The sequence below is a fragment of the Symphalangus syndactylus genome, chromosome 1 (genome assembly GCF_028878055.3).
Source record: "Symphalangus syndactylus isolate Jambi chromosome 1, NHGRI_mSymSyn1-v2.1_pri, whole genome shotgun sequence".
Classification (NCBI taxonomy): Eukaryota; Metazoa; Chordata; class Mammalia; order Primates; family Hylobatidae; genus Symphalangus; species Symphalangus syndactylus.
This window is the reverse complement of record NC_072423.2, coordinates 145,924,468-145,938,606: the sequence shown is the minus strand read 5'-3', so window position 1 is coordinate 145,938,606 and position 14,139 is coordinate 145,924,468. Positions and strand designations below refer to the sequence as shown.

At 38.3% G+C, this 14,139-nt stretch overlaps 1 protein-coding gene across 1 annotated transcript in view; it reads left to right on the top strand.

The window, feature by feature from the left end:
• The first annotated feature begins 2,132 nt into the window (after positions 1-2,132).
• The window catches only part of TUSC3 (tumor suppressor candidate 3), a 340,062-nt gene continuing 328,055 nt past the window's right edge, over positions 2,133-14,139 (top strand). Inside the window, exon 1 of the mRNA XM_055287491.2 lies at positions 2,133-2,155. The gene's annotated coding sequence lies outside the window, so the exon portion shown is untranslated. The remainder of the gene's footprint in view (positions 2,156-14,139) is intronic.

The window sequence follows — 14,139 nt, the reverse complement described above, 5'->3', positions numbered from 1 at the left end:
TTCCCCTGCATTTTTCTGCTCCTTCACATTCTTCTCTCCACGTGTTTCTCTCCTCTTATAAGGACGCCAGTCATGTTGAGTTACTCCCTACTCCGTTATGACTCCATCATAACCAATTTCATTTGCAACCCATTTTCAAATAAGATCACATGCTGAAGTACTGAGGGTTAGTACTTCCACATATCTTTTGGAGGGACACAATTCAACTCACAATAGTGTGTAACTTGAAAAATGCAATAACTCAGAACTCCTGGGCATGATGTCCTCTCAATTAAGCATGATAATGGTAAATTACCCTTCCAAAAAGAACCTGAAAAAGGTGGCAGCTGGCGCAGATAAATGTCTGTATACCTATAGTTCACACATGAGCTTCAGGGAAAGATCCGTGATATGGCAAGGGGTGGGGAGATTCTTCATACCCCTGTGACCCTCATCTTTGCCCAGAAAGACTTACTTGTTACAGGGATGCTCATGTGTGATTAGTGGGCCTCTGGTCATGTCCATTAGATCATCATCTGCTTAATCAGAATCAGTCCAATCTCCCTTACCTTCTGTATTTAAAGTGGTAGTAACTGAAAAAAATCTTTAACATAAAGGTGCTAGTCACTGTGGCTTGGAAACTAACTCTCAGTGATTAGTGACTCTAGTGTGGCATGTTGATTCTATTAGTAGACCAAATTTCTCATGTCTGCTAAGTTTTTAGGGTATTTGGTATGTACTAGTATTATGGTAACAGAATCATACAAAAACCAATCATACAACAACCAATGCCATTCTATCACCCATATTTCTACTGCACCAACAGAATACGGCCAACATCTGAGCTTCAAACAAAACTCAGGACAGTTTGACACAAGTGTTCATAACAGAAAGAGTACATTTTGTGAAGGGATAGATTGTATTTCTGCATTTCTTATGGAGACCAGTCTTCTTCCTGTAACTCAAGCCCATTTCCCAGTCCCTAAAACAAATCAGATTCTCAATAAATATTTTTAAATTAATGAACGAATGATTTTTTCATGAAGCATCTCATAAGTAAATGGAAACTGCAAAAGAAAATCATGATGTGTTACACTTCTTATATTTCCCAATTTTGTAATTACAGTGCTAACCATGTAGTAAGAACTTAATAAACAGTACTTGCTAATTTTTTAATTGATTGATGAGACTCAGCCACTATCAATTACCCCTGAGGAGTGAACCAAGAAGCAGAATTAAACTTCATTAAGAAAGATTTCATTAGGCATATAAGACTTTTGTGACTTTCAACGTTCCTAACTACCAGAAAAGGATATTGTATTGCCTCTCTGGGGAACTGAAGCCTCTTATATGTTTTACAAAGTAAACTTTCATATGGGATGTATAATATCTTCCACAGTCATGTCACAGATTAATTATTGTTCATTATTTTTTTTTAATTCTGTGTTCATTCTATGCTCACATGTCAATTACAAGTTCTTATGTAAGACAAGAAGGGTGCCTTAAATAATGTGCTATTTTGGTCAATAAAATATTTAAAGAAAAAATTTATTTCAGATATGAGAGTAGTATTTTATGAAAAATACCAAAATGAAAACACTGGCAAGAGCCACACATTCATTAAGTATTGATGGAACATCCAAAATGTACAAGGCAAAATGTTTGGGGCTGGACAAGGTACAAACTCTAATTTCCACCCCTGAGGTGGAAGAAACAGGCAAATAACTGATTATGACAGTTATGGTGTTATCGGGGCATATATATGGTAAGAGGAAATAATTCACTGCATGGAAAAAAGGGAAAGATTTCATGAGGGCTTCAAGATGTAAGCTGAAAATAAGCAAAAATTAGCCAAGTAGAAAAGGAGAGGAAGATTGATATGGTTTGAAAGTGTGTCCCCACCAAAATCTCATGTAGAATTGTAATTTCCAGTTTAGAAAAAAGGCCTGGTGGGAGGTGAATTGGTCACGAGGGCAGATTTCCCCTTGCTGTTGTCAGGATAGTGAGTGAGTTCTCGCGAGATCTGGTTGTTTAAAAGTGTCTAGCGCCTCCCTCTTCACTATCTTCCTCCTGCTCTGGCTGTGTGAGGATCGGCCTACTTCCTCTTCAGCTTCATCCAGGATCGTAAGTTTCCTGAGGCCTCCTCAGCGATGCTTCCTGCATAGGCTGCAGAAATGTGAGTCAATTAAACCTCTTTTCTTTATAAATTACACAGTCTCAGGTATTTCTTTATAAAAGCACAAGAACAGACTGATACAAAGAATATCTAGGCAAAGATAAACTCTGCAAAGTCACAGTGAGTAGCTCAGTCTGATGATTCATGGACTAAGTGAGGTCAGGTGTCAAGAGAGGAGGCTGGAACATAGACTTGGATCTTGACCCGTGAAACCACAGATGTCTAGCTAAGAGGTCATACGACGGCAAGTCACTGAAGGCTTTTAATTTCATTTGCAATTTAAACGCTTACTCTAGGGAACATTGTAAAGAAGGAGTTAGGGTAAATGTATACTAGAGAGGAAATATTGCTGCATATTCACATGTGAAGATGCTGAGCACTCATCATTGGAGGGCTGTGCTTCAGGTCTTCAAAGCGATAGTATGCACAGCTGGTAAAATATTCTGTGGCTAGTCAGCTGTAATCACTTACAGTTAATGCTCCTGATTGGTGTTGGCTTATGGTTAAGCTGTTGTGCTGTTAAACAAGACTGTGGCCTTTCTCTTTCACTCTCAGTATGGAGCTATCTTAATTAAGTCAAGGAAAGGAAGGAAGGTACAGGAGCCTGCTGATATTAATGAGCTGTAGGAAAGTTCTTTGCAACATTACAGAAATAATTCTTAAAACTCTACATGCCTGGGAAACTCTGACACTTTATAACACTTGAAAACAAAAGCTTCCCAGGTATCCGTTCCATTAGATAGACAGTTATGAGAATTTCATACTCAATAAAAAAGGGAGAAAACTGTACTGTTTTATGTCAAGGAAACCAAGAATTAGTAACAAGCACAATAAATCAGCTCATCAACAACAGTCGTTGAGCACCTACTATGTAACTCATCATTAAATGTGTTCAGGGCTTTTGTGGGTTGGTCAGCTCCTATAGTAGCCTGTTAGTAAAATGCACAGTTTATCTGCCCTGTTATAAAGATAGGTGGTATTTGTAACTGCATACAATGAGTAATGTAAACAAAAGGTCCTTTTTAAAATATGTATTTTCCCAACATAGATTACGCATTTTTTTTTCAAACAAAATCATTTTTTATCTGCCAGAAACTCTGAAAATTTTAGGTCTTTACAAGTATTTACTTCAAGCAGTATTTCTCAAACTACTGCTACGTGTGAAACGTTTATTTTACAAAACTGTCATTAATCCCACAAGGCTGTCAAGAAAAACTATTAATAGCTAGAGAGTGAAAAAATTAAGAAGTTGAAAGATTTTATATCAGAAAACAAAAGTTATAAAATCAGCAGCAAAAGACAAGGAGGAAGAATATGAAATAGGAGGAGAGTAATGGGTGAGATGAAATAGAAGTCAACAAGGTTAAGACGAAGAGCCCAGTGCTGTTTTTGTCAATACCTAAGAGTTAAAATTAAGAATTAAAGATTAGGCCAGGCACAGTGGCTCATGCCTGTAACCTCAGCATTTTGGGAGGCCAAGGCAGGAGGATTTCTTGAAGTCAGGAGTTCAAGACCAGCCTGGGCAACATAGCCACACCTCATCTTTACAAAAAATTTAAAACTTAGCTGTGCATAGTGGCACATGCCTGTAGTCCTAGCTACTTCAGAAGCTGAGATAGCAGGATCACTTGAACCCTGGAGGTTGAGGCTGCAGTGAGTCATGATCAAACACTGCACTCCAGCCTCAGCAATAGCACAAGACCCTCTCTCTTAAGGAAAAAAGAAAAAAAAGAATTAAAGGTTAAAAGTATCTTGCAGCTAAATTCTTGTGGGCACCATATTACAATGATACATTTCCGTTTCTCCAAATAACCTCTTTGACTTTGCTGTGTAAAGAAGTCCATTTTGTCTCATCTCTGTGAATAAACGAACTGAATGTAACTGTGAGAAGGGAGAAAAAAGTTTTCTGTTCCATGATAAAAGATTTGGCAAGAATAGAGATTAAAAATACTTTCACCAATTGTCAAGTGTCACAGTGTTTTAATTAGAGAGAAAAACAGGTGACAGGAAAGAATGAGCTATTGCAGTACCTTAGCTGTTGCGTAACTTTTCATGCAATCAATGTCTAGAGAGACATTTGAGTTCAGTATATCTTACCGCTGAAGTCAGTTATCTTCTGGTTTTTAGTCTTTGCTTCTTTGAGGAGCTAGCAATCATAATATTTTAGAATGTTTATTCATAAATCTAGCAAACATTTGTGGAACACATGTGCCAAATTTGATGTGGCAAGTTTATGAAAAACAGCAATAAAATTCCTCCTTTTAAAAAGTTTTCAGTCTCTGGTTATACATGTGTGAAAAAAACAAAGCAAGCAGTGAATTCAATTAAATAATGTAAATATAAATGTCAAAGGTGTTCATCCCTTACATTTAAAATTTAACTGAGAGTTTTAGAAAGAAGACAGAGTATCTCTATGACTTTATACAGCTTGTCTTTTGCATAAAGTAAGTCTCAATTTCCTAATTTGTAAAATAAGGGTAGGTGTTTAATATTAGATATTTCTCAGCCCATTGTATGGTAAGAACAGTGGGGGAAAAGATTACTTCATACAATGCGTTATAAACATATTGAGAACATCTGTATTTTTCTGAGTATTTGTGTTGTCTTTTATAAATCTATATTCTTAGATTTCCCAAAGCATTCCACATATTTAATTGAAATCAGTGAATAAAGGACAATATATTTCGATGAATTCATTCATTGAATGAGTTTTTGATCCCATTATATGTATCTGTGGATAGCACGAAATAAATATATTATTTTTGATGTAATGATGCAAAAAACATTTTAACAAAGCTTATACATACACACTTTATGGAGTATTGTGGTGGCCTTTGAGAATTCACCTTCAGAGAGTTATGTTTTGGTGACATAACATTGGCTTTTATAAAGGTCACGTTAAATAAGAGTTCTATGCGGCCAGGTACGATGGCTCATGCCTGTAATCCCAGCACTTTGGGAGGCCAAGGCAGGCAGATAACTTGAGGTCAGAAGCTGGAGACCAGCCTGGTCAACATGGGGAAACCCCGTCTCTACTAAAAATACAAAAAAAAATAGCCGGGCGTAATGGCAGGCACCTGAGGTCTCAGCTACTTGGAGGCTGAGGCAGGAAAATAACTTCAACCTGGGAAGTGGAGGTTATAGTGAGCCGAGATCACGCCACTGCACTCCAGCCTGGGTGACAGGGCGAGACTCCGTCTCATGAAGAAAAAAAAAAAAAGTTGTGTGGAATCTGCTTCTGTGTCAAACAAAACTTGTGAAATCATTTCCCCTAACAGTACCATTTTTGTCTGCCTCCGTTTTCTGCAAAATTCCTCTAAAGATTGTAATTTTCCTCTTTACCTGAATTCGTCCGTTTTCTCTAAACCATCTCTAATCATGATTCTCTTTCCCACTCCTACAAAGCACCTCTCTGGAGGTCACCAGCAGCAGCTTGTAACGGCACATTTTCACAATGGTGTTCACTGTCTCTTCAGTGATGCACTTTCTTCACTTGGCCTCACCCCACGCTCCTTTGTCTTAGCTCATAGGTCACTTGTTCTCAGTCTTTTATGTCGATTCGCTTCTCCCTAGACTGATACTTTAAAGTGACCTGTCTCAGTCTTTAATCTTCTACTCTTTTACAACACACAATTCCTTGGTGATTTAATCTAGTCTCTTTGATTTAACACCCTTTATATGCAAGTGATACTAATTTTTTATCTCTTCCCAAGACTTCTGTCTTGAACTCTGCACTTACATATCCAACTCAGTACCTATGCTAGAATGTAACATAGTCATGTCCAAGTTAATATATCCAAAACTGAGCTACTGATTCTGCAGTTCTTCCTCAGAGTATTCCATTTATATTCTTCCTTATCTCAGTTGATGGCAACTCTGGGCTTCCAGTTACTCAAGTCAAAATTCTTGGAGTCATTCTCAATTCTTTTTATGTATTTCCTATACAGTCAGTCATAAAATACCAATGGCCTTTGAATCGCGTGTGCATCCCTCTTGTCACCAATTGCATTACCTCTCTTATGGTTGAAGTCACCATCATCGTTAGCTGGATTAACCCCAGTAACCTTCAGATTGTTCTTTTAGCTTCTAACATTGACGCCTCTATAGCCTATTTTCATCAGCAGCTAGAGTAATCCTTTCTGAGCAAAAGTTAGATCTTGTAACTCCTCTGCCCCTCCAACATCCCCCTCATTCAAAGTAAAAGCCAAACTCCTCACAATGGCCTACCAGGCCCTACCACATCTGACTCTATTACCTTTCTAATTGAATTTCTACTACTCTGAATTTATTTTGCCAAGAACACAGGAGACACTAACTACCTTTGATCCCTTATAGTAGTAACTCTATCTTGCTGCAACACTCCTTCAGACACCTTCATTTGCCAACCCCTTCACTCATCAAGTCTTTGTTCAAAAAGGCAACACCATCTTATTAAAGACAGTAACCTGTACTTCCAGTCTAGTCCTCTTTGCCCCATTCAACCTTTTTATCACTTACTGCCATCTAAAACACTGTAAAATTTATTTATTTGTTATAGTTATTTGTTATTGTCTCTATTTCCCAGCTAGAATGAAAGCCCCAAACAGAAGGGAATTTTTGTGTGTTGTGCACTAATGGGACAGTGGGGAAAAAAATATATAACAGATACTGAATGTTAAAGGGGCCTATTCATGCAGGAATGAAACAGCTGAAAGACAGAGAAAGAAAATGAGGTCTCCGCATCATCTGAGACCCTGGATCATAGACATAATGTGGCATATATGGTATAGGATGACACGTGCCTAGTCATGTCATAAAAAAATTCAATTTAAACTAGTCTGATTTTATGTTTTCTTAAAATGAAATGTAATAATTACTTGTTGAATGCATCTTGAATTCAATTGTTTTCTTTTAAAAAATCACTGCGACTACTGTCTTCTCTAGGAGCCACTGTCTTCTCTGGGAGCATCGTAATGTACCAATTATACTTATTGTTCCGTTCTTGTCTTGTGTTCCAAAGTACATTGCACTTTAACTGTCTCTAGATTCTTTTCTTTATCCATGTTTCTCATGGTCTTATACCCCCACTCTGCCCAAAATACCTCTTTTCTAAATTTTGCTAAATAAATTCAAATTATAATCAATGAAAAGTTTACAGACAGTATGGTTTTTTATGTACTGACTAAATTAATCTCATGTTACTATTCTTGTGTGAGTTTATGATATGAAGTAGTAACTAAACAAATTCCTCAACACTTCTATTGGTTTATTCTGTTTTACCCTATTCTGTTCTATTATGTTCCATTCCATTGTTTAACCCAATACCACATGGTGTCCATTTCTATCTAATGTTATAAAGTCTAAAAGACTTTATAACACGTCTTCTTATCTACTAGAGAGATTACTCCTTGTTCTTCAAGAATGGGGACTGCCGGAGTAGGTGGCAGAGTAGTGGAGGAGATGGTCAAAGGATGCAAAATATTAGTCAGATGATGTAAGTTCAAGAGCTCTAGTGTACAATATGGTGACTATAGTTAATAACAATGTGTTGTATTCATAAAATTTGCTAAGACAGTAGATTTTAATTGCCTTCACCACAAAAACAACAAAAAATGTACAGTAATGCATCTGGTTTTTGGTTTATTGGTTGATTGGTTGGTTGGTTGGTTGATTTTGTGACGGGCTCACTCTGTCACCCAGGCTGGGATGCAGTGGTATGATCACAGCTCACTGCAGCCTCGATGCCCCCAGGCCTCCCACCTCAGCCTCCCAAGTAATTAAGACTACAGGCACCCACCACTAAACCCAGCTAATTTTTGTATTTTTTGTAGAGATAGGGTTTTGCCATGTTGGACAGGCTGGTCAGAAACTCCTGGGCTCTAGTGATCCACCCACCTCAGCCTCCCAAAGTGCTGGGATTACAGACATGAGCCACTGCGTCCACCCAGTATTAATTCACTTAATTTACCCATGCCACAATGTATTTGTATTTCAAAACTTCGTGTTGTAAATGATAAATTATACAATTTTTATTTGTTGATTTAGTAAATATATAGAAATTTCTATCAAAAAATGAGGTGGAAATGTTAAAAGTTTTTAAGAAAAAAGTGTTTGTTAGCTTCTTTTTATTTTATTACTATTATACTTTAAGTTTTAGGGTACATGTGCACAATGTGCAGGCTTGTTACATATGTATACATGTGCCATGTTGGTGTGCTGTACCCATTAACTCGTCATTTAGCATTAGGTATATCTCCTAATGCTATCCCTCCCCGCTCCCCCCACCCCACAACAGTCCCCGGAATGTGATGTTCCCCTTCCTGTGTCCATGTGTTCTCATTGTTCAGTTCCCACCTATGAGTATTATAATGTTGGACCTTTGCATTTTCACTACATTTTAGAATCCGTCTGTTCATTTGCACATACACAAGCACAGGTTCAGTACATACGTGGTACAGACACACATAGATCCATATGTGGGATGTGGTTTGCTAATATTTCTACATCTATGATCATGAGAGCTGTTGCTCTGTGTCCTTTTTTGAAGTGTCTTTGTAGGATTTGGTTTGATCAATTTAAAGTGAGTTGGACTATGTACCCTCCTTATGAATGTCAAGGTCAACCTTACTTTTATGTTACTGTCTTCTAGATTTTTCTACCTAGTGGGTTTCATAAGTCTTTCATAAATTCAGCCTCTTTGGGAATCAGGAAATGGACCTAGGGGAACAGCATCTTTAAATTCAAAATTTTATTCTTTCTGTTTCCGACTTCTGGATTTGGCCCAATAATTTTCCAATTTCTTGTTAGCTGCCAGTTTGATTTAATTCTTACTCAATTTTCCTAGTTGTCCTTAGCAGATGGTTAGGTTTGAAATATCTACTCACATTCCTAGAAGTGCACATCCTTCCACTGGTTCACTCTCGATCCTCCTAAAACGGGGAGATTGGGCTTACTCCAAGTGAAAGACAAGTCAGAGGTTTACCTTTACCCTCATTTTGATGAAGAAAGTCTGAGGTAAATGGAAATTGTCATGAGCTCCATAAACCCGTCTCGCTGTGTGGAGGACAGGAAGGACTAGAAGGCTCAGTTGGTTTCTCTATTGAGGGAAGGCGGGATTACCCTTGTTGTGTGGAGCTTATTGACCAAGATGTTTCCAGGAAAGTCTTCATTTTTCTTTTACAACATTCATACTTTTTTTTTTTTTTTTGAGAAGGAGTTTTGCTCTCGATGCCCAGGGTGGAGTTTACTGGTGCAATCTTGGCTCACTGCACCCTCCACCTCCTGGGTTCAAGCGATTCTCCTGCCTCAGCCTCCCAAGTAGCTGGAAGTATAGGCACGTGCCACCACACTCACCAAATTTTTGTATTTTTAGTACAGAGGGGGTTTCACTATGTTGGCCAGGATAGTGTCTGTCTCTTGACCTTGTGATCTGCCCACCTTGGCCTCCCAAAGTGGCATTCATGTCTTATACAATCAGAGAAGGTTGTCACTGGCTGACTCAGAAGTGCATCACTGCCCCTGAGCAACTCTGGAACAATCTGGAGGGTTTTTATTCCCCTCCCAGTATTTATCCATCTCAAAATAGGACATGACTAACAAAATCTGGACTATGTCTAGAGGGAGGGAGGAAAAAATAGGACACACTGATTAATAACTCACAAAACTAATAGCAAATGGGATAGATGTGGTTTCTGAGATAAACATTTCTAGGCAAACAAAAATGACATCTGCCTACTGCAGCAGACCCAGAACTACCATGATGAGCCTTACGGATGGAAAGTTGAATAAAAAATCATTAGTGGCTGGGTGTGGTGTCTCACACCTGTAATCCCAGCACTCTGGGAGGCTGAGGTGGGCGGATCACAACATCAGGAGATTGAGACCATCCTGGCTAACATTGTGAAACCCATCTCTACTAAAAATACAAAAAATTAGCCAGGCGGGGTGGCATGTGCCTGTAGTCCCAGCTACTTGGGAGGCTGAGGGAGAAGAATCGCTTGAACCCAGGAGGCAGAGGTTGCAGTGAGCCGAGATGGCGCCACTACACTCCAGCCTGGGTGACAGAGCAAGACTCTGTCCCAAAAAAAAAAAAAAAAAAAAAAAAAAAAATCGTTAGTGCCCTCCATAATTGCTAGCATTAGGGAATGGGCAGACATGTACAAAATAATTGCATCATTGATGGCATTGTATATAGCAAAGGTCTTTATAACGTGCTATTTGCATAGGGATGGAAGTACTCAACTCTGCTTATGAAGGTCAGGAAGAATCCTAGTAACAAGATAAAGACTGACATCTCTTTACGGATGAGTAAGCTTTGCATAGGTAGGCAAAGGAAAAGTGATTACAATGAAAGGTCATGTCTTGCAAGCAGGGGGATGGGAGATTAAATGAAGTAGTCAAGTTTTCCATTTGTAATGAGAAATGTTAAAAGGAAACAGAGGAAAAAATTACAAAGCACTATTCAGGGCCCAGCTGAAGTTGGAAAGTACAAATTGGTTGTGTTGCCAACCTCCACACTTGTGTGATTCTTTTTTCCCCTTAAGAATGCTCTGGCAAACTGTTTCATACTGATAGAGACAGATGGATATGCAACAAAGTGACATTTCCTCCTGAAAGAAGTGCCATAATCCTATGATGAAAATTAAGGGAAGACTTCTGGACCGAGAGAGAGAAAGATTTCTTTATTGGGGTATAAGAAGATGCAAAAGGCAAGAGAGATGGTTTTTCAAGTACAGTATGTATGTTGCCTGAAAAACCCTTTGTTCTGCCCTGTGAGAAAGCCTTGGGAAACAGATGTTTGTATGTAGGTTCAAAGTGTAGCTGAGTCTGAGCCATCAGGGCATGAAGTTAGAGAGGCAGCATGCTGAGGACCAATGAACCAGAGCCAAAGATTATATTATTCTCTACCTTTTATTAACAAATCTCTCATGGCTTTGATCTCATGGCTAGAAATTTCTGCACTAGTTAACCATCCCTGTGAAAAACAGGGGTAATTCCAAGCAGCCTGATGACTTAGACCCTATCACAAATACAATCAATGTATCCTATGTCAAACTCACAATTAAAATAGAAAAATAGGAGAAGTGTGGTAGCTCATGCCTATAATCCCAACACTTTGGGAGGCCAAGGTGAGAGGATCGCTTGAGCCCAGGAGTTCAAGGCTGCAGTGAGCCATGATTGTGCCATTGCACTCGAGTCTGGACAACCGATTGAGACTTTGTCTCTAAAAAATAATAAAATGAAAATAAAAGATAAAATAGTAAAATATATTCCTTTATTTTTAGCAGCTTCATTTAATTGTAATTGACATACAGAGAGCTGCATATATTTAAAGTGTATATTTGATGAGTTTGATATGCAAACATTTGTTATCCCATCATCACAATCAAGGTAACAGTCATGTCCACAACCTCTCAGTTTCCTTGTATTCGTTTGTTTTTGTTCTTGTTTTTCTGTGAAAAGAACACCTAACATAAAATCTACCCTTTTAACAAATTTTGAAGTCCAAAATACCATATTGCTAACTATAGGCACTACATTAGACAGCTGATTTCTAGAACTTATTCATCTAGCATAAGTGAAACTTTATGCCCATTAAAAATTCCCCAGTTTCCCCAAACCCCGTTATTGTATTCTTTATTGTATTCTTTGCTTCCATGAGTTTGACTGTTATAGATACCTCATGTAAGTGGAAGTATACTATATTTGTCCTTCTGTGACTGGCTTATTTCACTAAGCATAATGTCCTCCAGGTTCATACACCTTGTCACAAAGGACAGGATTTCTTTCTTTTTCAAGACTGAATAATAAATACTGCATTATATGTTATTTTCCCATCCTTCTATCAATGGACACTTGGGTTGTTTCCATAACTTAGCTACATGAATGTTGTAATGAACATGGGTGAAGCTATTGCTCCAAGATCCTGATTTTAATTCTTTTGGACATATACTCAGAAGTGGGATTGCTAGATAATAAGGTAGTTCTATTTTATTTTTACCTTTTGAGGAACTTCCATACTGTATGCCATAGCTACTACACCATCATACATTCCCACCAGCATTGTGCAAGGGTTCCACGTTTTCTACATCCTTTCAAATACACTATTAGCCGTCGTAAGGTGTGAGGTAAAAGATAATTGTAGCTTTCATTTGCATTTCCCTGAGCATAGTGACATTGAGCATGTTTTCATCTACATGGTTGGCTTTTGTATGTCTACATTGAAGAAATGTTTAAGTCTTTAACCCATTTTTAAATTAGTTTTTGTTTGCTGTTTGGTGTTTTTTTTTTTTTTTTTTTTTTTTGCCATTGATTTGTAAGAGTTTCTTACGTACTTTGAAAATTAACCCCTTATGAGATATATAGTTTACAAATACTTTATTTCATTCTACAGATTATATTTTCATTCTGTTGAATATTGTTTAATGGTGTAGAAGGTTTTTTCTTTTTTTTATTTTAGTTTAATATAGTCCTGTTAAAGGAGGTAGCTGGTCAGGTATGAGCAGGGCAGGAGAGGGCACCCACACACGCACACACCAGGAGTGTCAGGTAGCGATCAGGTGATGGTCAAGCAGCTGTTAACTGTCTCTCTAGAATAATAAATGGTCATAGCTGGCACCAGGGAAAGGCAGTCTCCAATAGAAAACACCTGAAACTGGTAATGAGCAGCATCCCAGTAATATCTCAGGGGTGGAGAGAACTAACACCAGACACCAGAAGTATGCCAACGTATAAAACCCCAAGTCAACAGGTCAAGCCACGCACTTGATCTCTCAAGTCGCCTGGTTGGCCTTCTTCCAAATGTACTTTCCTTCCTTTCATTCCTGCTGTAAAGATTTTTAGTAAACTCTCACTTCTGCTCTAAAACTTGCCTTGGTTTCACCTTATGCCTTATGCCCCTCAGTCAAATTCTTTGTCCTGAGGAGGCAAGAATTGAGGTTGATGCAGCCTCATATGGGTAACTACCACTGCTAACAGTCACACTTGGGTATTGTGGCTTTTGTTGCCTGTGCTTGGTTGTCATATTCAAAAAATGTTTGACAAGACCAATGTCAACAAGCTTTTCCCCTGTTTTCTTCTGGTTGTTTTACAGTTTGAAGTTTTCCATTTAAGTCTTTATTCCATTGTGAGTTGATTTTTGCATATAGTATGAGATAAGGATTCAATTTTATTCTTTTTATTATTATTTTTTATTTTTTATTTATTTTTTACTATAAGTTTTAGGGTACATATGCATAATGTGCAGGTTTGTTACATATGTATACATGTGCCATGTTTGTGTGCTGCACCCAGTAACTCGTCGTTTACATTAGGTATATCTCCTAATGCTATCCCTCCCCCCTCCCCCCATCCCACAACAGTTCCGGGTGTGTGATCTTCCCCTACCTGTGTCCATGTGTTCTCATTGTTCAATTCCCACCTATGAGTGAGAACATGCTGTGTTTGGTTTTTTGTACTTGCGATAGTTTGCTGAGAATGATGGTTTCCAGCTTCATCCATGTCCCTACAAAGGACGTGAGCTCATCATTTTTTATGGCTGCATAGTATTCCATGATGTATATGTGCCACATTTTCTTAATCCAGTCTATGATTGTTGGACATCTGGGTTGGTTCCAGGTCTTTACTATTGTGAATAGTGCCACAGTAAACATATGTGTGCATGTGTCTTTATAGCAGCCTGATTTATAATCCTTTGGGTATATACCCAGTAATGGGATGGCTGGGTCAAATGGTATTTCTAGTTCTAGATCCCTGAGGAATCGCCACACTGACTTCCACAATGGTTGAAATAGGTTACAGTCCCACCAACAGTGTAAAACTGTTCCTATTTCTCCACATCCTCTCCAGCACCTGTTGTTTCCTGACTTTTTAATGATGGCCATTCTAACTGGTGTGAGATGGTATCTCATTGTGGTTTTGATTTGCATTTCTCTGATGGCCAGTGATGATGAGCATTTTTTCACGTGTGTTTTGGCTGCATAAATGTCTTCTTTTGAGAAGTGTCT